At 44.4% G+C, this 20,254-nt stretch overlaps 1 protein-coding gene across 9 annotated transcripts in view; it reads right to left on the bottom strand.

Moving 5' to 3' along the window:
- The window catches only part of LOC128322711 (uncharacterized), a 204,654-nt gene that overhangs the window by 11,118 nt on the left and 173,282 nt on the right, over positions 1-20,254 (bottom strand). For 3 of the 9 annotated variants that reach the window (XR_008305902.1, XM_053244511.1, XM_053244512.1), the window contains exon 1: positions 8,946-9,018. The exons of the other annotated variants lie outside the window; for them this stretch is intronic. The gene's annotated coding sequence lies outside the window, so the exon portion shown is untranslated. Of the gene's footprint in view, positions 1-8,945; positions 9,019-20,254 lie in introns of those variants that run through there. 9 annotated transcript variants of the gene reach the window in all.

The following is a 20,254-nucleotide window of genomic DNA, read 5'->3' as shown; positions in this document are numbered from 1 at the left end:
GTGGCCACATCTGGAGTACTGTGGTCACCGTATCTTAAGAAGGATATTGTAGAACTGGAAAAGGTGCAGAAAAGGGCAACCAAAATGATCAGGGGCTTAGAGCACCTTCCTTATGAGGCTAGGCTACAGAATCTGGGGCTCTTTACCTTGGGAAAGAGGCAACTAAGTGGAGACATGATCAAGGTGTACAACATTATACATGGAGTGGAGAGGGTGGACACAGAGAAATTTTTCTCCCTCTCTCATGACACTAGAACCAGGGGTTACCCCATGAAACTGAAGGTCAGGAAATTTAGGACCGACAAGAGGAAGTACTTTTTCACATAGCACATAATTAATCTATGGAATTCTTTGCGATGGGATGTGGTGATGGCCACCAGCTTGGATGGCTTTAAAAGGGGTTTAGACAAATTCATGGAGGACAGGCCTATCAATGGCTACTAGTCTGATGACTGTGGGCCACCTCCAGCCTCAGAGGCACGATGCCTCTCAATACCAGTTGCAGGGGTGCAACAGCAGGAGAGAGGGCATGGCCTTGCCTGTGGACTTCTCAGAGGCATCTGGTGGGTCACTGTGTGAAACAGGATGCTGGACTAGATGGGCCTTGTGCCTGATCCAGCAGGGCTGTTCTTATGTTCTTATGTAAATGTAAGGGGCAGCCAGGTGGGGCAGCAAGAGAGGTAAGAAGTTCTTTACCCGGTGGGTGCGGTTGCCATTATTGCTGCCCACCATTGCTTGCCCTCCTGGTGTGGCCCCAAGCATGCTCCTCCCTCTTTGCCAAGCCACCGGCTTGGCAAAGGAGGGAGGAGCAGCCTTCAGGCCACACCAGGAGGGTGAGCAGTGGCAAGCAGCGGCGCAGGCCAGGTAAGGAGCTTATTACCTCTGGCCACCCTCACCTGGCCACTCCTTACCATTGCTGAACTGGTTCACCTGAACCAGGCGTGCTTCAATTTGGTCATGAACTGAACCACCCCTGGTTCAGTCCACTATTGAACCTCTGAACCAGGCACATTTCATGGCAAACCAGTTTGCAGTGAACCATTCATGTACACCCCTACTTTACGGTTATCCTGGGCTAATACAAGTCCAGAAAAATCACTGTGCAGAGAAGTTTCTTTAAAGATATGCATGTGGGGGTATTCCAGCAATACCTACAGGAGGGAGTCCAAGATGGCAATACCTACAAACTGTACATGCTGTTGTGTACATTGTGTAAAAAGGGAGAGGATTTTAATCTCTGCTTCTTAAGGGGCTCTCCCAGGCCTCCTGTCTGACTTAACAGCTCCTCTTAAATCCTCATGGGCAAAGATAATAGAGCTCTCCAGTGAGAAGGAAAGTAGGCCAGTACTCTCTCCCTGTAGTTTCAGCTGTCAAATAGTTTAGCAATTGACTTGCTGTTAATTAGAACTCCATGTCATATTAAACACTCCTAGCTTGCATACCTGCCAACATGTCCCTATTTTCCCAATTAGGTGAATGGAAAAATAGGGACATGTTGGCAGGTATGAGCTTGCGTTGTGATTTAAGTATTCTCTAGCAGTTATTTGGAGTGGTTTGTGTTCCCTTTTGCTAGCAATGGAGCTTCCTTTAAGAGGAAGTAAACAAAAATTTTAATGAGATTTTAATTGCCATGGTTGTTTGCCTGGGGTTGCTGTAATTAGTTGGACAGCCCTTCCAGTATTCTACACAGCACATTTCATACAGTAAGGATGAGAAACCACAGATTTTTATGTTTTGAGGCATGAATATTCACATATGAATAAACGATTTGGTGTCTCTCCACACGGATGGCCTTGGGATGCTGCAGAGGGTAGCAAATCTTTGTTCATATTTATCCTCCAATGTCAAATACAGAAAGATTTCCTCCAATGCCCTTTGGCAATTGTGAGAAAATGGAGGGGGTGCTGGCAAGGGGAGATGAGAGACATTGTTTTCCTTCCAGAAGATCGAGAGTACTACTTTACCCTCGATGCATTTCATAAGAAATGCAGAATTATTCCCAAGTTTCAGAACATCAGAACAAGGGCAGTTTACATTTCAGCAGGGCCACCAATCGTGCAGATCCAGGGTCAAAACTGCATCTCATCAGTTTTGGCCTTGAGACAGAACTGCCCTAGCAGCGTTGCCAGATCTCAAGGTTTGATTTACAGTGTCCAGGATTTGGCCTCCTTGTTTCCCTCAGGGGAAGGAGTAAAATCTCAGCATTAGGATTCTGACTCAAGTGGGCAGCCTATTTCTACTTGGAAGAAAGAGATTTTTGTTCTTCCTTCCACACCCACCCCATGCCCACCAGGCACTAGGCAGAGTCAGGCTGACACATCAGTCACTACCAGGCACCACCCCGAGGTTCCATGTCCCGAGTCTCAGGATCTGAGCCTCAGTACTGGTAAAGTTGCATTCTGACATACTCTAGAATACATCAAGAGCATTCTGTGCCTTGCAGCTTTGCTTGTCATCTCTTGAGCTGGGGAGTAGGCAGCCCAGTAGAGGCAGGCAGGAGCAGAGGCCTAATTCTGTGCTTTACCCCTCCAGCTCCTGTCTAGGAGGGCCATAGACCCCAGCTGTGTGCCACTTAGGTCACCATTTTTCTACATGAAGGAATGGAAGCCCTGTACTCATCCACAGTCCAATATAACCTAGATGCTAACAGAAGAGGATCAACGGTTTTAGTGCTGCAAAAAACAAAGTCCTCCCTTGAAATGAGTAAACCTAGTCCTCACAAATACTGCCTTTAAATCACTGGGGATTCCTGGCAAAAGGAAGAGGAAACACCCTCTAGATGAGTGCTGACTAAGGCCAACTGGGGTTGCCAATCAATAAAGGAACAAAGGCAGCCTGACTGCTTGTTTGACTTCTTGGTAAGAAACTTTTGTGTGAAAATCAGCATTTTGGGGTGCCACTGTTTTTTGGGGTGTTTTTTTTGGGGGGGGGCAAATACTGGGATTTTTTCAAGAAAAATCAGCATCATCATCAGCATCATCAGTTTGACTTAGTGAGCATGCCTGAACTCTAGCCCATGCACATGCACTAAAACATCAGGTTGCTAAACTGAGTGTGCTATAATGACACCTGCGGCTGTGCCAAAGCCTGTGGCATGCATGTATGTGCTTCCTTTGCAGCCACCATCCCCACTGGTTCTGTTGATCTAAGGGAGATGAGGTGGGCAGTAGCAGAACAACATGACAACTTGGCAGCAGCTGTAGCAGTTGCACTCATGCCCATGTCCCTGCTTCCCTCATCCTGCACTAGAATGCAAGCACAGGCAAAGCCCAACACCTCTCACAGCACCGGCCAGAGGAACAAAACATGTTCACTGTTAGTTCTTGGTTCCACCTCCTGATCTGCCTCATTCTCTGCCCTTCACCTTGCCCAAGAACTAGGATATTTGAAAGCAAAATCTGGTAGCTGGCCCCCAAAGCTTTCCTTCAGTATCATGCATTTTTACGGAAACTGTCTTTGGTTAGTCTTGTTTGAAATGACCAGAAAGTAAATTAGCGATCACAAATCTGGTGTCTTCACAGAAAGAGGACCCGAGACTGACTTCTGTGTGCCTTGTAAGTCAGGAATTGACACATCCCAAGCACCAGGGAACCATGGTACCTAGAAACTTAATTATGGTGCCTAGACTCAGATATTCACAGATATATTTATTTAATAAAATCTTTATTTGTGCCAGGCAGGCCTGTTTCTGTTCTAAGTACCCCCTTTATCCTTGTATAGGGGATATCGAGAAGCTCATTTAACTTCCCCCTCCACAATGTTTAAGGATGCCAAAGGACAGATAGCAACTGATTCAGAGAAGCTCAAACAGAGATGGAAGGAGTATACTGAAAATCTGTACAGATGGGATGTCAACATCCAAGAGACTCTAGAAGATATTCCCTACTTGCAAGAATCTCTAGTACGGGAAGATGAAGTTATATCAGCAATCTGGTCATTACCAAGTCAGAATAGCTCCATAAATATGGCAGGCAACAGAAGAAGAATCAATCAAGGCTCTAACCAAACTATGCCAGCAAATTTGGAGAACATAGTGGCCAACAGACTAGAAAAGGTCAGTATACATACCCATACCAAAGAAAGGAGACTTAACAGAATGTGCAAACCATTGCACAATATCCTTAATTTCACATGCTAGCAAAATAATGCTCAGAATCATCCAACACAGGTTAGAGCCCTACATGGAAAGGGAATTGCAGGATGTTCAAGCTGGTTTCAGAAAAGGCCGAGGAACAAGAGACATCATTGTTGATGCATGCTGGATAATTGAGAAAGCCAAAGAATACCAGAAAGAAGTCAATATGTGCTTTATTGACTACAGAAAAGCCTTTGATTGCATCGACCATGTCAAGTTGTGGAATATCCTTAGGAAAATTGGTGTCCCAGAATATCTCATTATTTTCATGAGAAACCTATACATAGGACAGGAGGCCACAGTCCAGACAGAACATGGTGAAACAGACTGGTTCCAGATCAGCAAAGGAGTAAGACAAGGCTGTATACCTTCTCCTTCTTTATTAAATTTATATGCTGAACATATTCTGAGAGAAGCTGGATTGGAAAAAGATAAGCATGATTTTAAAGTTAGAGGAAGAAACAACAATAATCTGTGCTACCACTCTGACAGCTGAGAAGTAAGAGTCGAGGTGCACAGTGAAAAAAATGGGATTATGACTATATGTAAAGAAGACTAAACTAATGAGAACAGGTACAACAACCAGCCTTAGAATTGATAATGAAGTGGTGGATAGCTTCTATTTTTTAGGATCAACCATCAACAGTAAAGAATCAAGCAGTCAAGAAATATGCCCCATACTAGCACTTGGTAGGGTTGCCATGAAGGCCTTGGAAAGGATATTCTTTAGATGCCATGATGTGTCTACACCTACAAAGATCAGAATAGTTCAGACAATGGTTTTCCCCGTGACACTCTATGGATGTGAAAGGTGGACTTTGAAGAAGCAGGACAGAAAAAGTATTGGCACTTTTGAACTTTGGTGCTGGAAAAGGCTTTTGAGGATCCATGGACAGCCAGGAAATCAAACAAATAGAACAAATCAATCCAGAATTTTCACTCAAGGCACAAATGACCAGGCTCATTTTGCGAATCTCCAGCTCCCTTGAGAAGTCCATAATGCTTGGAAAAGTTGAAGGAAAGAGGACGGCCAGTAGCAAGATGGATAGACTTGATTACGACAGCAATGAATTAGAATGAATGAGAACTTGATTACGACAGCACTGAGAGACCTAAAAGGCCAAGTTGAAGACAGATCATCCTGGAGAGAATCCATCTATGTGGTTGCTAAGAGTTGACGCCAACTTGACGGCACTTAATTAATCAATCAATCTACAATGTTTATCACTGCATTCCATAATTTTGTCAAGTGTCCATTATCTGCCTCCTATATTTGGGGGCTTGCTCCTAGATCCACGGAACTTGTCAAGGTCTGTAGTAAGCTTAAAGCAAAAAATGAGGTGGAATGAACTCCTCTCCAGAATGTGGTTGGGAGTCTCGGAGAAGGTGGGCAGACATCTTGCAATCCTTCTACCTGCAACGTTCAGGCCAATTTTGCCCTTTCATGTTGGCTGCTGCTTAATTTTCTGTGTAATGAGACAGTTTGATTTGATTTCTATACTGCCTTTCCAAAAATGGCTCAGGGTGGTTTACACAGAGAAATAATAAATAAATAAGATGGATCCCTGTCCCCAAAGGGCTCACAATCTAAAAAGAAACATGAGATAGACACCAGCAACAGTCACTGGAGGTCCTGTGCTGGGGGTGGATAGGGCCAGTTACTCTCCCCCTGCTAAATAAAGAGAATCACCACATTAAAAGGTGCCTCTTGGCCCAGTTAGCAGGGGTTTGTCATAGTTGTCATAGACATAAGCATAGGTAAGAAATTGGCAACTTCCAGGAAGCAATAGTGGCCCCCAAATGAAGCAGGATTTGGGTTTCCCCCCCTGCCACCATGGAATACAAATATATACTGGTGGCAGATGGATACCAGGTCAAATGGTCAATGCTCATCTTTTCTTCACCGGACTTGAAATTAGCTCCAACATGTCAGTCCTCAGGAGGAAAACCAGCAAACAGAGTTATTTTCCATGGAGAAATGATGGGCAACAGAGGAATAAACAGTGCCTCCCCCTCGGCCCATCATCTGCTCAATCTGATTTCACCAGTGGCTGCTTTACATCAAAAAAATATGTAACAAACTATCAGGACTACAATCAGAGAATCTGCATGTCACATGGCATTTAGCTATGAGGTTACAATATAAGAAAACAGGCTATGTAGTCCATTAGGCATTAATGGTTTCTCTTTTTAATTGCAGAGATAGATAATTAGAGATAATTAAAACAACATGTCAAGAAATGTATGATTATACATCATCCTAAAACAGCCTGGATTTTGCCCTCATAAAAAACCCTGCTAATTCTTCACACGCATTGTTCTTGCAACTGCTCAAGCCCTCCCACTTCTGACAGGTGAATAAGGTGCTTGGGGTGGTGGCTGTGCCTCTACCAATTTTTTTACACTGAGATACTGCAAAACATTTGTGGGCCTAAGATTTGTGGGCTTAATATGCTTAGGTATTAAGAGGCCAGAGCAATTTCCTCCTGCAGTGCAAACAGCTGCTATTTGTGTTGTAAATAACTGCTTCAGGGGAAAATAGCAGCTTTGGAGGGGCAATTTTTGGTGGGAAAATGACATGAGGGGAAGGAGTGCAGCACACTCTCTGTGTGCTGCAACCCCATTCAGGGCCAGCCCTTGCAGCTGTTTGCTTGTAAAAGGAAAGACACTGGCAATGGTAAGCACGTTTCTTCATAGTGCATTTAGGAGAACATCTAATTTGACACCTACTTGTTAATCATGTAATAATTTGACCTTGCATGGGGTTTCCTTTATAAATAGCAGCTGCAAGTGTGGGAGTGCAATCAGAATTGGGACTTTGGCAGGGATGAGAGGAGCTAACAGTTTGCCACTGTGCCACGGAATGAACGAAAAGTCACTGTCCAAAGCTACTGTTAGTTCCAGGGGGCAGGGAGCTGCCACTGAAACACAATGTTTCTTAATGGCAAAACACACCCACAGCATTCCTGCATCAAGCAAGCTTTAGCACATTCCACATGGCACCCACCCAGTTGTGCACAAGGCAAGCTGCATTGTTTCCAAGTAACACTCTTGACATCAAACTGAGCCCTACCCTTTCTCATGCCAACATTTTGCCAACGTATTTCTATACTAAGAAAGCTGATTGCTTTTCTGCACTAAAAGAGCATAGCAGAATAGAATTGGCCCAAGTGTGTATGTTCTGCTTATGAGCTGAAGTGGCCAGCATTTTTCATGCCCATTGTTATACTGTACTTTAAGAAGGGTCTGGTGATCTTTTTGAGACTTAAAAAACAAACAAACACCCACCACCAAAAGGATTAGGATTGCCTCAGGCCCCAGGCCCTATCCATCAAGCACCTATATCCAGAAACAACTTTGTGAAAGGCTACCAGCATAGAGACGAGACCCACTTGGTGAAAAAAGATTTCCAACAATTATTGGTTCTTAAGCAATTAAGAACAGATTTTGCCACATCTCTATTTCCGTTGTACTTGAAGAATCTGTACAATTTTGTACTGTAAAACATTTGTGAATATTCCTCTCCCATTTCAAACACCTGTTGCAAAAGGAAGACTATTCATTTAAAAATCAGTTTTGAAAGCATTGAATCAGAATTCTGAACATTGTTTTTGGCTCAGGAAATCAGAGAAAAAGAATCCTGCAGCCGGATTCTCTGCATGAAGTCCCCATTGTGTTCACTGGAGTAAATGTGCACAGGATTGCAACCTTAAGTATTTATTCACCATTTCCATGTCAAAAATGGCCGATAATCAGGACCTCTTACCTTCAAAAGCTCAGCTTTAAAGGTAAGCACAGGCACCTTGAATTGTGCACACAGGCAGTCAGTACAGATGGATGAAGCACCATTGAAGGAGCTCCCAACACTCATTGATCTTGCATGCTTCCATGCAGAAGCTTCCAAGTTCCCTCCCTGGCATCTGCAAGATAGGGCTGAGAAAGACTTCTGCTCACTGCCAGTCTGTGTAGGTCAGGGGCGTAGCAAGGTTGGAGTGGGCCCAGAGACAAGATTTTAAAATGGGCCCCCCCCACTCAAAGTCCAGGGCCTCCGCACACCCCAGGCCCCCAAGGATTTAAGTCTGATATTCCAAAATAAGTATGCTGCCTGGAAATACATTTCACTGAATACACACACGCACACGTCACAATATATAGTGATATACATTGAGTACTATACATTTGTTTTACTTTTAATGCCTAGAACACACTAGAAAGATGAATGATTAAAATGGCCCCCTCGCTGCAGATTAGCAAAGGAGACTTTCAACCATGCAGGGTAAGCCTATGTTTGTTTTCTCAGAATTCTGAACAAATTCAGTCAAGTTTGATTCCAGGAGGTTTTTCACAGGAGGCTTTTAAAGCCCTTTTACACACCTCTCCTCTGGAATGGAGGTGCTGCATTCACATGTTGGTCAGATTTACCCTGAAGTCCCTGCAAGTTATTGGGGAGCAGTTCACACACAAGAAAAATAAAATAAAATAAAAGCACAAGACATGCTTCACAGTTCTCACTCAGACCTTCTGGGTTGCAAAACAACTTGAACATAAGTGCATTTATAAATGAATGAATAACATAAATATAATACTGTTTCTTCCAGAAGTTTTTGTAATTTTCTGCCATGAAACAAGCCACTTACAGGACTTTTTAGATAGTTTTTTTTAAGCCAGCAAATTTTCCAAGCTGTTTAAAAATAAATATTCAGAGACTTCTCAGTCCCCCCCATTTCAAAGCCCTATGGCAAGCAGATCCCTATATATCTGGGGGTGGGGGGGTGGGGAAGGTAACCACAAAAAGGAGTTCACACTCTACCTGGCAGCAGGGGGGTCTTCTGCTGCAGAGAACAGTGGAGGCCTCTCTGGCTGCCTCCTCCTTCCTGGCTGGCTTGGGCCCTACTGGAGTTCAGGCTTCACAGAGGCCTACACCAGACCTCCGTGGAAGCCCCGCCCACCCGCCGATCAGCTGAGAGGCGGGAGAAAAGGAGCTCTTTGCAGCTTGCCTGCTGCTTCGATTGCGGGCCAGCAGAACAAGCAGGAGAGACGGCGAAGAGGGCAAGTGGTTGAGGGGCCTTGGGGCTGGGCAGGGGGCAATGGGGAGTCACATGAGGTGCCCCTGGGGTGCCCCTCCAGGCAGTGGGGCCCCCAGACAACCGTCTCCCCTTGCCCGATCGTTGTTACGCGCCTGGTGTAGGTAATACTGAGCTAGATGGTCTGTCTCAATATATGGCAGCTTCCTATGTTCCTAATAGGTGAGCCACAGAATTATGGCCTCAACAGAAGCTTCTGAGTCATCCTGAAGGGCAGCCCCATGTAGTCTGAATTTTGGAAGTTCACAAAGCATGGATCAGGATAGGGAGTTCCGATCTCTCCCAGATGGGGCTGTTACCATGTTTGTTCAGTCATGTGATTGCTGTCACACCCAGTGATTATGAAGTTGTGTGGTGGTTAATTGAAATCAATCAATCAATCAATCAATCGATTATATATTTGTATACCACACCCAACTCAATTCTCTGGGAAGTTTACAACAAAAACAAAAGAAATTAAAGCCACAATTAAATCCACTCTTTATTATTGCCTCCTATGTAGATGAGGGGAAAGTAGGGTAGAAGGAGATAAGGGCTGAGAGGGGGTTGTTAGCTTGCCTATAACCATCCAATGAACTGATGGATCATGGATGAGGTAAGCTTTGAACTGGGGACATTCTGGCTAATCTCATGTGCTTAGTACCATTATTATATGTACTTTTCAGCCTAGAGCATCATCCTCACCTTCAGATGCTCAGATTCTACTCATCCCAACACAGAAGCTTCCCTTACCTGCTCCTCCACTGCCACCCAGTCCCATCACTCATTGGCCAGGCCATTGCCTTTCTCTGTCATGCAGAGTGGAAACCCTCTGAAGGGGCAGAGACTCAGTCATATTTATGGTTTGCACAATGCCTGCATAGCACACTGCAGACATCAGTGTCAGTGTGCTATGGTAATCTAGGGGTAACTGGTGCCTTTCTCTGTTTCATATCTTCCCAGAAGCCACATCTGCCTACTGATGTAAAGCTGCAGCTTGACTCAATTTGGTTTTGGAAGTGCTCATTCCTTGATGACTGCAAGTTTTGCAGTCTAACATGTGGCCACTTGGTGTCAGCCAAGTGCTATCAAAGAGAACAACATGGGGTCTTTCCCGGTTCTGAAACCAAAACAGGATGTTGGCAGATCATTTAGAACCTTGGGGAAGGAACACAGCCATTCCTGGATGACTGGCATCCATCTTAATGGATGATCTAAGCATATGGTCATTCCCCATCAAGTCTGCGATTCAAGTTTGGCTTTTCAGACCTTGAATTGAAAATGGAAGCTGACTGATTTCAGAAAATCCCCACATCACATGCCTCACCCTCCCACTGGATATTTCTCAAAGCAGCCGCCTCAAAATGCAGCTGAGGCCAGTTCAAGATTGTGGATCAATCTCACAGCTTTGCCTGAAGCACACGGTAGCTCGTAATCCTACTGAGAGGGTGGGGGGAGGGAACCTCATAAAAGTCACTGCAAATAAATAATCTGCATAAGATAGTCTTTGTTTCATGCTTCATTTCTTGCACAAGCTGAAGTCATAGTTCATGAATTGGAGTCCAGGCCAAAAATAAGAGGATATAGGATTTTAGTGCATGAGAATTCTCCTTGCCACAATTCCTCCATCCTATTCCCTTCACCATCTGGGATCCTGAGTTGTCGCCTGCTTTTCCAAATCCTCATTCGAGACATCCACCTGTGCCCACATTTATTTATTGAAAGCATTTAATGCCGTTTTCCATTACACTCAGAGCCAGCATACAGAATAAAACCTTGTCAATAAACAATAAAACACAGTTCAACAATCAATTTAAAATGCAAACAACTCAGCAATAGCAACAGCTTCTTTCAGCTAAATTGACTAATCTTTGCAAAAGGGGCTAGCAGCCATAAGGAACTTATAACCTACATCAGATCAGAAAAATATCGCAGTGTTTGCAAATGGCAGAGAGGAAGGAGGAGGACCCTAGATCTCAGCAAGGTTATTCCCTTGGTGCTACACCCTACTTTGGGGGCTACAGCCTCAAAGGCCCCATTCTTCACAACCAGAGGACTAACTCACATGAGAGCTCACAGCGCAAGACCTGGAAGCTCTTCTCATGATCAGTGAGAAGAGCTTCCTTGAGGTATGAAGGAAGAGCAGCTTTTCCCGACCCTCCCTGCAGATGATCCCTTACCATTACCTGGGCGGCGGATGAATGGCTCACCCGGCAGCTCCGGGGGTCAGGCGCAGGGAAGCGCTGCTGTGTGGTGCCCCCCACCCCCGAGCCCCAGTAATTTCTGGGATCCCCCCCTCCTTCCCCCCGAGTGTGTCCGCCATGGCTGCAAGCAGCTGTGGCCAGCACATGATCATTTAACCCAGTGTTTGAGTGCACTTGCATCCCAAACCTGGGTTTAGCGGCGGGCTACTTTAGAAGGCTTGCCACCGCACCGCTGCCAGGAGCTGCGTGGCTCCCAGCAGTTCTCACACACAGCAGAAACTGGGCTGGGCTCCCTTAGCCCAGTTTCTGCTGCACATGTGAATAGCCTCCTGGTCTGCTGAACACAATGGCATGGTTGCTGGTATGGAGAGAGGCACATGAGTCCCAAGGTAAGCTCAGGCACCTTGAATTGTGCAAACAGACTGTCCGTGCATTTGGATTTAGCACCATCAAAGTAGCTCCAAACACTCATTAATAGGTGATCTACAGCATTTTGCACCAACAGAAGCTTCTGAGAGGTCCTGAAGGGCAGCTCCATGTAGACTGAATTTTGGAAGTTACCAGAGCATAGCATCTGTCCCAGAAGGGGCTGGTCTGCTCAGGCATGTGTGTGCTGTTGAACCCTGTGACTGCTTTTGCTGAAGTGGGGATGGAGATATTCATTTATTTAGTATATTTGTATACCACACCAAACTCATGTCTCTGGGTGGTTTACAACAAACATAAACAAATTAAAACAGCAATTAAAACCAAGCCAGACTGTAAAGGATCAAAGAAGGATGTTTCTGTGAGTAGCCCTGCTATGATGTGTTCCTCTCCAGAAATGAAGCTTGCCATGGTTTTTGTCAAGACTCAAGGGTACAAACATAGTTGGTTTGACAAACCTCTCCAATATGTGGGGCTATCAGCACAACAAAGGAAGGAGCAGAGGAGAGTGACAAACAGAGTTCAGTTCAATTTTATTACAGTCATTGACCAGAAAAGAGAACATAAAGAATACAAATAACAATGTCAATGTAACAAATATAAATAAAATAAAAGAATAGGATTATAATTAACAATGGCAAAATATCCAACTAAGGAGTATTCATAACCTCCAGACATATCCTACCCACAATGTAACAAAATTTGGCAACCTTCTACAATCTGGCTATGTTCTGTTCAGCTAAAAGATGAGATAAACATAAATTATCATCCAAATCTGGGTATAAGGCAAGTTCAGGGCAAATAAGCTCAAATCTAGTATCATTATAAAACTGGCAGTGTAAAATAACATGAGCCGTACTTTCCATCTCTCCCGAACCACATGGGCACACCCGATCTTCCTGAGGGATACCATGAAACCTTCCTTCCAGCACTGCTGTGTGCAAAGCATTGCAGCGGGCTAAAGTCAGGGCCCGATGAAATTTAGAGATAGATAAGTGGAAAAAGTATGCTGTGGGTGAATAATTCAAAATCTGGCTGCCCAGAAACACATTTGCCGGAATGGCTCCTTGATCAATCTGGCATTCCATGTCAAAAATTCTCTCTCGCAGCCTGGTCCTTGTAGTGTCATATTTTAGGGATAGTGTAGTGGAAGGAGAGAAGCCATATCCTCCACATTCTTAATCCAACCAGAATGGTATGTGAGTGACAAATAGACAAATGTGTATCTACAGAGAATAAATGATAAGAGTTATAGGGAATATGCCAAGAAAAGATGGTTGGGTATTGTGACCTGAATCCTAAGGCTTCATCCATTTCTCATTCCATTTGGCTTTGGCTACCCAAAGCATTCTGGTTGCATTTGGACTCAAGAGGAGAATAAAAATCAATATGCAATATCCATATTTATTATAAAACATCATTTATTTGTTCCAGGCAGCAGCATGGCCCTACATCAGGGCTGCATAACTGCAGTCCTCCTGCAGATGTTGGACTACAATTCCCACAATCCCTGACTATTGACCATAGTGACTGGGAATGATGGGAGTTGTAATCCAAGAACAGCTGGAGAGCTGAAATTTGAAGCCTTGCCCTGTATAAATAAAGAAAAAGATAAATATTTTTCAAGGGTGAATTGACCTCCTCCCTTTTTGGGGTTGGCATGGGCCTTCATTAATCATTCAGACCTGTGCAGGGCTTTTCACCTAATTACTATCGTGTTACTCTTTCTCTTTGTCTCCTTGATATCAGCTGCACAGCTAGCTTTGGAAGAATGGATTTCACCTGAGCCTGACGTCCTGACCATTCTGAATCGCTAGTAAGCATTCCGCTCAATGTATCAATTTCCAACTGGTTTTAAAAGCTTTATTTGACTTCCAAGGCATGCAGCAACTCACTCGGAGACAGGAACTTACAGAGGGTGCATTATTAAAGAAGATGAATTTTGGCAGATACTTCATTAGGTGAGAAATCTGTAGTTTCAGCTAACTATGAAAGCTGATCCCAGAAGGCTTCCATTTCCATCCTGTCGTGGCAAGTCCAGAAATTAGACTACAGGAAAGGGCAGAGTTGCGAGGCTGAGAAAGGGGAAGCCCCTGATTCTGGTAATTCTATATCATATAGACTAGACAACTACATAGACTTATGAAAAGACCAACACAAAAACAATGCAGTGTTTCTACTTGATCCATGCTAAACCTGTGGTGCTACCATGGCAACACACCTGATCCTGAAAGAAGGGTGTACATCTGTACAAAAAGGTGTTGGTTGCATTATGTATGTCTAGACAAACTCTTTATAATATACTAGCCAAATTCAGATGTGACATGAAACTGGAGTTATACAGTGCAGAGGTTGGAACTCCATTACAGCCAAATTCATGAAACCACGCTATCGAAAACCACGCTATTCGTAAAACCACGCTATCGGTCTGAAAGCAATCTGCAGTTTGCCTTGCCAAACTGCTCTTTGAACCTTCCGTTTCCACAAAGGTTGGCCCCTGAGACCTTCAGTTTGGCCCCTGAAGCATTGCAGCAGCCAATTGTTTAATTGTTTTTTATGATGTTTTAATTGTCAATTGATGTTTATATTTATATCTTTGTTTTAATTGTTATTGGTTTTAATGGTTTCTGTTTTAATTGTAAACCGCCCTGAGCCTTTTCGGAAGGGTGGTATAAAAATCGAATGAATGAATGAATGAATGAATGAATGAATAACGGCTGAGCCTGTAATCATAGAGATGAGGGCGCAGACCCACCAGGAATAGCAACTGCTCCATGGCTGCAGTGCTTCTCACTGGTCGCCTCTCCAAACACCAGGCCCGCCCCTCCTGTCTCCTATCCAGCTATGGAATTGCCCAGCAACAGGGATGCTGCCACACCCCGTCCCAAGTTGGCCAGCCTGTTAAGTGGCACAGTCACACGGGTATTCCTTCTTCCCACTCTGTCCCTTGCTCCCTCCACCTGGTAAGCAAGAGGGAAAGGGAGCGGGATGACAGGACAGGCATTAAGTGCTTTGCTCCCCAAGAATGAAATGACAATGATAGATGTTCACATGCACAAACACTCCAGGTAGTAACAGAAGCAGGGGCCCCATCACAGCACCGGGAGCGGAAGAAATGGCTAGGGAGAGGGCGCCCGGGATTGGGTTTAAAAGGCAGCTCCAACCAGGGATTCTCTAGCAGCCGTTCTATTTTTTCCCCATTGAAAGGTTGGGGAAGGGAGCCCCAGCCCCTTCCCCTTGGGGGTTTGCATTCCCAAGCTTGCTCATGAGCAGGGACGGGCAGCAGAATCAGCATTGCTCCAGTGAAAGGAGCAATTCCTCAGATGCAATGAAGATGCAATGAAGTTTGCATGGCATGACCTTTAAGGGATTTAAATGCCCTTTCCATGCTGAGGGAGGGTGGAGCACTCCAAAAATGCATGATTGTGTTTGTCACGCCGTCTTCAAGATCATGGCCAATTGTGGCTGCTCCATTGATGTGCTGATGCTTTGCCCACAGACTGGCCATGGAGCTCGCTGGGATTGGCCTCAGTGTCCTCGGAGCAGGGAGGGACTCCCCTCTCCCAGAAACAGACATTAGCCAACTGCAGTTGGACAAACGTCTGTGGTACGATTTACAGTTTAAAATTGAAACCGCGGATTTCCCAACCTCCGGTTTTGTATTACGTTTGAATTCGGACAGATATCATTGTCATGACCTAAATGTGCATTTACCCATTCGGCTATTCTAAAGACTTTGTCAGAGCTGAGCCATAGGCAGCCATCAAGAGGGAACAAGGGGGTGTAGATAGTTGTGAGTAAGAATCAAGGAAGACTATCCTTGATTCTAGGCGAACTTCCAGCCTGAACAGTGTGGTGTTTCTAGCAAATCCATTATGTGATTCAGGCCAGGTTTTAATGCTCACCCCATTCACATGTAACAAGGTACCGAGCGTCAAATGGACCTGTGTTTCCTCCCCTCTGCCTGCACTAACCTGTCTGCGTTCGGACAAAACAGACAGGAACCTAACTGCAGTCAGGGAGACTGCAGAGGGGAGGGGGAGCTGGCTGTGTGGACTTCTTTCTGGCACGAAGGACAGCCCCAACAGCCAATCATAGATGGAGAGAGGGAGGAGCTATGGTTACAGCTAACGTAGCCTGAAGTTCAGCATTCAGATGTGCCACAGCGGCTGTTCGTTTAGCTCCAGTTTCCCTTTATGTCCAAGTAGGAGCAACAAAACTCACTTCAGCCTGAGGTTTCAAATTGGAGTTTGAGAAGGGAAACCTCAGGTCACTTTCTGAAGGGCGTGGGGTTTCATGCACTCACACATACAGGTTTGTCACCCTCAGGCTACTTTGGTTCCAGTTTCCCTTTACGTCCAAATGGGGCCTTAGTTACAGTTTAGTCCAGTCCTGGATTGGAGGCAGGGCAGTTAGAGAACCACGAGGAGAATAGAAAGTAGTCTGCATTTTGCTATGTAGTACTCAGGACATCCTTCATTTAATTACTGATGTTCTTAATTATTCTCCACTGCCTGATCCATGTGTGATACAACCCTTCCCTCTCTGGATTCTACAAACAGGAATTTTTTTATAGATCTTCCTGCTAAGGGGAATCAGTGGCCAGCCTGGATGGACAGAGTTATTCCAGTAGCTGAGAATTACTTTTTAATCAGATGCTCTCATGGTGCATGTACGAGAGGCCCTCAGTTCTAGCCCCAGCAGCTCATGGCAGTCAGGGGCTGCTGGGTTTGGGATGGAGGGTTCCTGGTACTGTGCACAATGGGAGGATCTGTGGCTAGCAGGTTCAATTGAGTGTATCTTCATTGCTCCCTCTGGATATCCAGCCTCTACCATCTGCACTACCAGGAGGCTAGTTCTCAAAGGAGTGGTTCTCTCCCAGGTCTTGTGAACTGGTCTTGTGGTAGCAAGCATGCATCAAACCTTTTGCAATGCAGGGTTCGCCCTGGTTTGCATTTGAACGGAAGACTACATGTGAGTACTGCAAGATATTCCCCTTAGCAGATTCTGGGAAGAGCTTGCATGCAGAAGGTTCTAAGTTCCCTCCCTGGCATCTGATTGGGCTGAGAGAGATTCCTGCCTGCAACCAGGGCCGGATTAACATAGTAGCAAATGTAGCATTTGCTACGGGCCCCACGTTTTCTAGGGCCCCGAACGCCTGGCTTGAACGTCTGCCCCTTCTTTCTGCTTTCTATTTGGTGCTCTCTGCTGACTCTCCTCATTGCCTCCTGCTGCCCATTCTCATCTCCGCATCGCTGGAGGGCGTTTAAGCAAGGTCTTCCTGGCACGATGGTGTTGATTGGGTTATATTATGTTAAGCAGCACGGGAGGGAGTAGTAAGAACAACAATAGGAACAACAATAGGATCGCTTGCAAAGGGGTCTCAAAGATAACCCAGTCCAGGAGTTGGTCCTTATTTGTTTAAACTGTAAAAGTTTTTAAAAACATACACAGAGAGAGTAAAAGAAATAAAAGCAGTTTAGATTAAAAAACAACCAACTATTAATGTTGGGCGGAAGAAAGGAAGCTAAAGAAGATGCTAGTTGAATGTTGCCAGCGTTTTCCGACTGACTGGGAGAGGGTAAAGATAAACAATGAGAACGTGTACCTTTAAGAGGAAAAAGAAAGCCAGAAGTAACTCAGATGCAGGGCACGAGGAGTCTCAAAGTTTAGTGGATCAATTGAGGGGAGCTTGGAGGGAGATTATATTATGGTCTTGTTGGGTAAGGTCACTTATATCCTCCTTTAGTATCTAGTGCTGTTGGGAGGGAATTTGTGATCATTGCTTTTCAAGGAACTGCCAAATTTAAGGTGAGCTCCTTTCCTCTCCTCTAGAACTGAAATAACTTCTGCTGCGTTGCCAACTTCATTAGCTTTACATTGGGATGCCCGTTGAAATTGTCCAAAGATAAACGGAGGCTGCAAACCTAAATGCACTTACTAGAGAGTAAGATTCATTGAGTTCAGTGGGACTTACTTCTGAGTAAACATGCTTAGGGTTGCACTGAATGATTTGTGCATTTCCTCCTTTTAATATTAAGCATGTTAGTGTAATTTAGATGGAAAGAGGCTGTGCCTCCTGCCAAAAGATTGTCTTTTGGATACTTCTGTTTTCATGGAAGTTGCTAATGCACCTCATCATAATCACATTCATTTGCAATGCATCAACTATTTTAAATATACGTCTGCCTTCCTGTCAGGCTTGCACAAGAGGTTAAACATATATTCTTAATATTGTCAAATGGCCCTTTTAATGTGATGGCTGCTGGGATCCAATATGTTCTGCACACATTGGAATCAAACATCCACTGTTGTGTGCCAAAATTGCTAATAGGTTCAGATTTCTCAAAGTACAGAATTCCTGAGAACCTTTTAATTTCAACATTCAGAGTTTTGTTCCCCACCCCCTTTCTCTTTGTGAAAATAACTCCAAAGGAAAACCCATGGTCAGGAGTCACAAAAGTGTGTGTGTGTGTCGGGGGGGGGGGTGTTTTGCAAAGTTTGTTGACTGGCTGGCTCAGCTGAGTGGAGGAATGGGGTGGTTGGTGGGGGGGGCACTAGGCAAATGAAAAAATTGAATTACTTTACTATGCAAGTAAATAATTTATGTTTCAATATTTATGTGCATTTTTTAAATTTGGGGCCCCTTCATAACATATGCTACAGGCCCCACTCTAGCTTAATCCAGCCCTGCCTGCAACCTTGGAGAAGCCGCTGCCAGTCTGGGTAGACAATACTGAGCTAGATGGACAGCTTCCTATGTTCCTAAAGTTTCCTCTCCTTCAGCACCCTACCCCTCAGTATGACCACATCCCCTTAGCAAGTCTAACACCCACACCACCATTCCAGCTTTTCTTCAGATTCACCTCTCCCTGGGCTCTGTTTGAGGTCAGACAGTCAGCCAAACAGACCTTTTGTTTTCCTTGTAGGAGCTGCACTGTTTCTGCTGCGGACACATTCTCGCCCCAGGTAGTTAGAATGATTAACATTTCACTACACCGCAGTAGCTCACCCAGTGGTTTGAGCGGATAGGAAAGCTTGAAGACAGAGAAGCAACAACAAGTCCTTCGTTTCAAAAGCATTTTCAAAATGCTTTCAAAAGTGATAACTTTGGTTGAAGGGCGGTATATAAATATTTGTTGTAGCAGTAGGAGTTTTCAAAGTGGGGAGCTCAAACTCAGATAATCAGTGTGGTGAATATGGTACAATGCACATATTTACAACACTGCTCAACTGAATAGGAAAAGCCGTTAACTCAATCTACGGATTATTGTATTTGGTTTTTAATTTAGTTATTAGTTAATTATTTCCTTGTAAGACTTTTGAATATCAACTTGGCATTAGACAGATATTGTCATACTGCTTAATTTCTTGCAACTGTGAAATGTCTGTGTGATAAAACATCTAAAAATAAACATGGTTCTTATGTTTCATAAATAATGTATTATGTCATGCCTATTGATGAGTCACTGGCATTTAAAACAGAGGGGAAAAATAAGGAGAAAAGCAATGGAACTTCAGAACTTCTTGCTCTAGAAAAGCAGTTTTGTTCAAACTCTACAAGTTCTGGGAATACGGAAACTGAACATAAGCTTCTGTTTTCTATCCATATTTGGGTTTCCCCCCATGTAACCTGTTTTAGGTACACACCTACTTTTTAAAGGTATATACTACAATGTAAATTGTGAATGTTGCAAACACATTGAGAGAGCCAGCGTGGTGTAGTGGTTAGAGTGTGGGACTAGGACCGGGGAGACCCGAGTTCAAATGTCCATTCAGCCATGATACTAGCTGGGTGACTCTGGGCCAGTCATGTCTCTCTCAGCCTAACCTGCTTCACAGGGTTGTTGTGAGGAGAAAATGCAAGTATGTAGTACGCCGCTCTGGGCTCCTTGGAGGAAAAGCGGGATATAAATGTAATAACAACAACAACAACAACAACAACAACAATAATAATAATAATAATAATAATAATTAATGTACAGTGTAGGTCCACTTGTCAGGGAACCAGGGTGAAACTCAGTGTGAAACCTAGTTTGCTGCTGCATAAATGTGAATGGCCCTTAGAAGAGGAAAAGGAGACGCTTGGTAATGTTGAAGAGTTAGCCTTGTAAGTATCCTGGGAAAAGGATTCCTAAAGTCTCCTCTCACAGCTGTTTGAGAATAACAGGAAGACTGCATAAGTCTTCCTGTTATACAGTCACAGTACAATATGAATCAGTGGGAAAAGGGATGTTCACTCCACCTAGGGAATTGTAAACTCGTGCCTCTTGTGGAAGGAGAAATCCTCCTCAGATCCATGGCTGCCTCAGGAAGCAACTGTGAGCAGAAGAAGGGGAAGTGATGGGGGCGGATATTAGTGGTGAACAAAACATTAACATCACAAAAACAAAAGCAATTTGAATACAACAGTACAAAAAATAACA

This window comes from Hemicordylus capensis, chromosome 4 (genome assembly GCF_027244095.1).
Source record: "Hemicordylus capensis ecotype Gifberg chromosome 4, rHemCap1.1.pri, whole genome shotgun sequence".
NCBI classification, from domain to species: domain Eukaryota; kingdom Metazoa; phylum Chordata; class Lepidosauria; order Squamata; family Cordylidae; genus Hemicordylus; species Hemicordylus capensis.
Note: the sequence above shows the minus strand (reverse complement) of the source record. Positions and strands in the feature narration are given on the sequence as shown.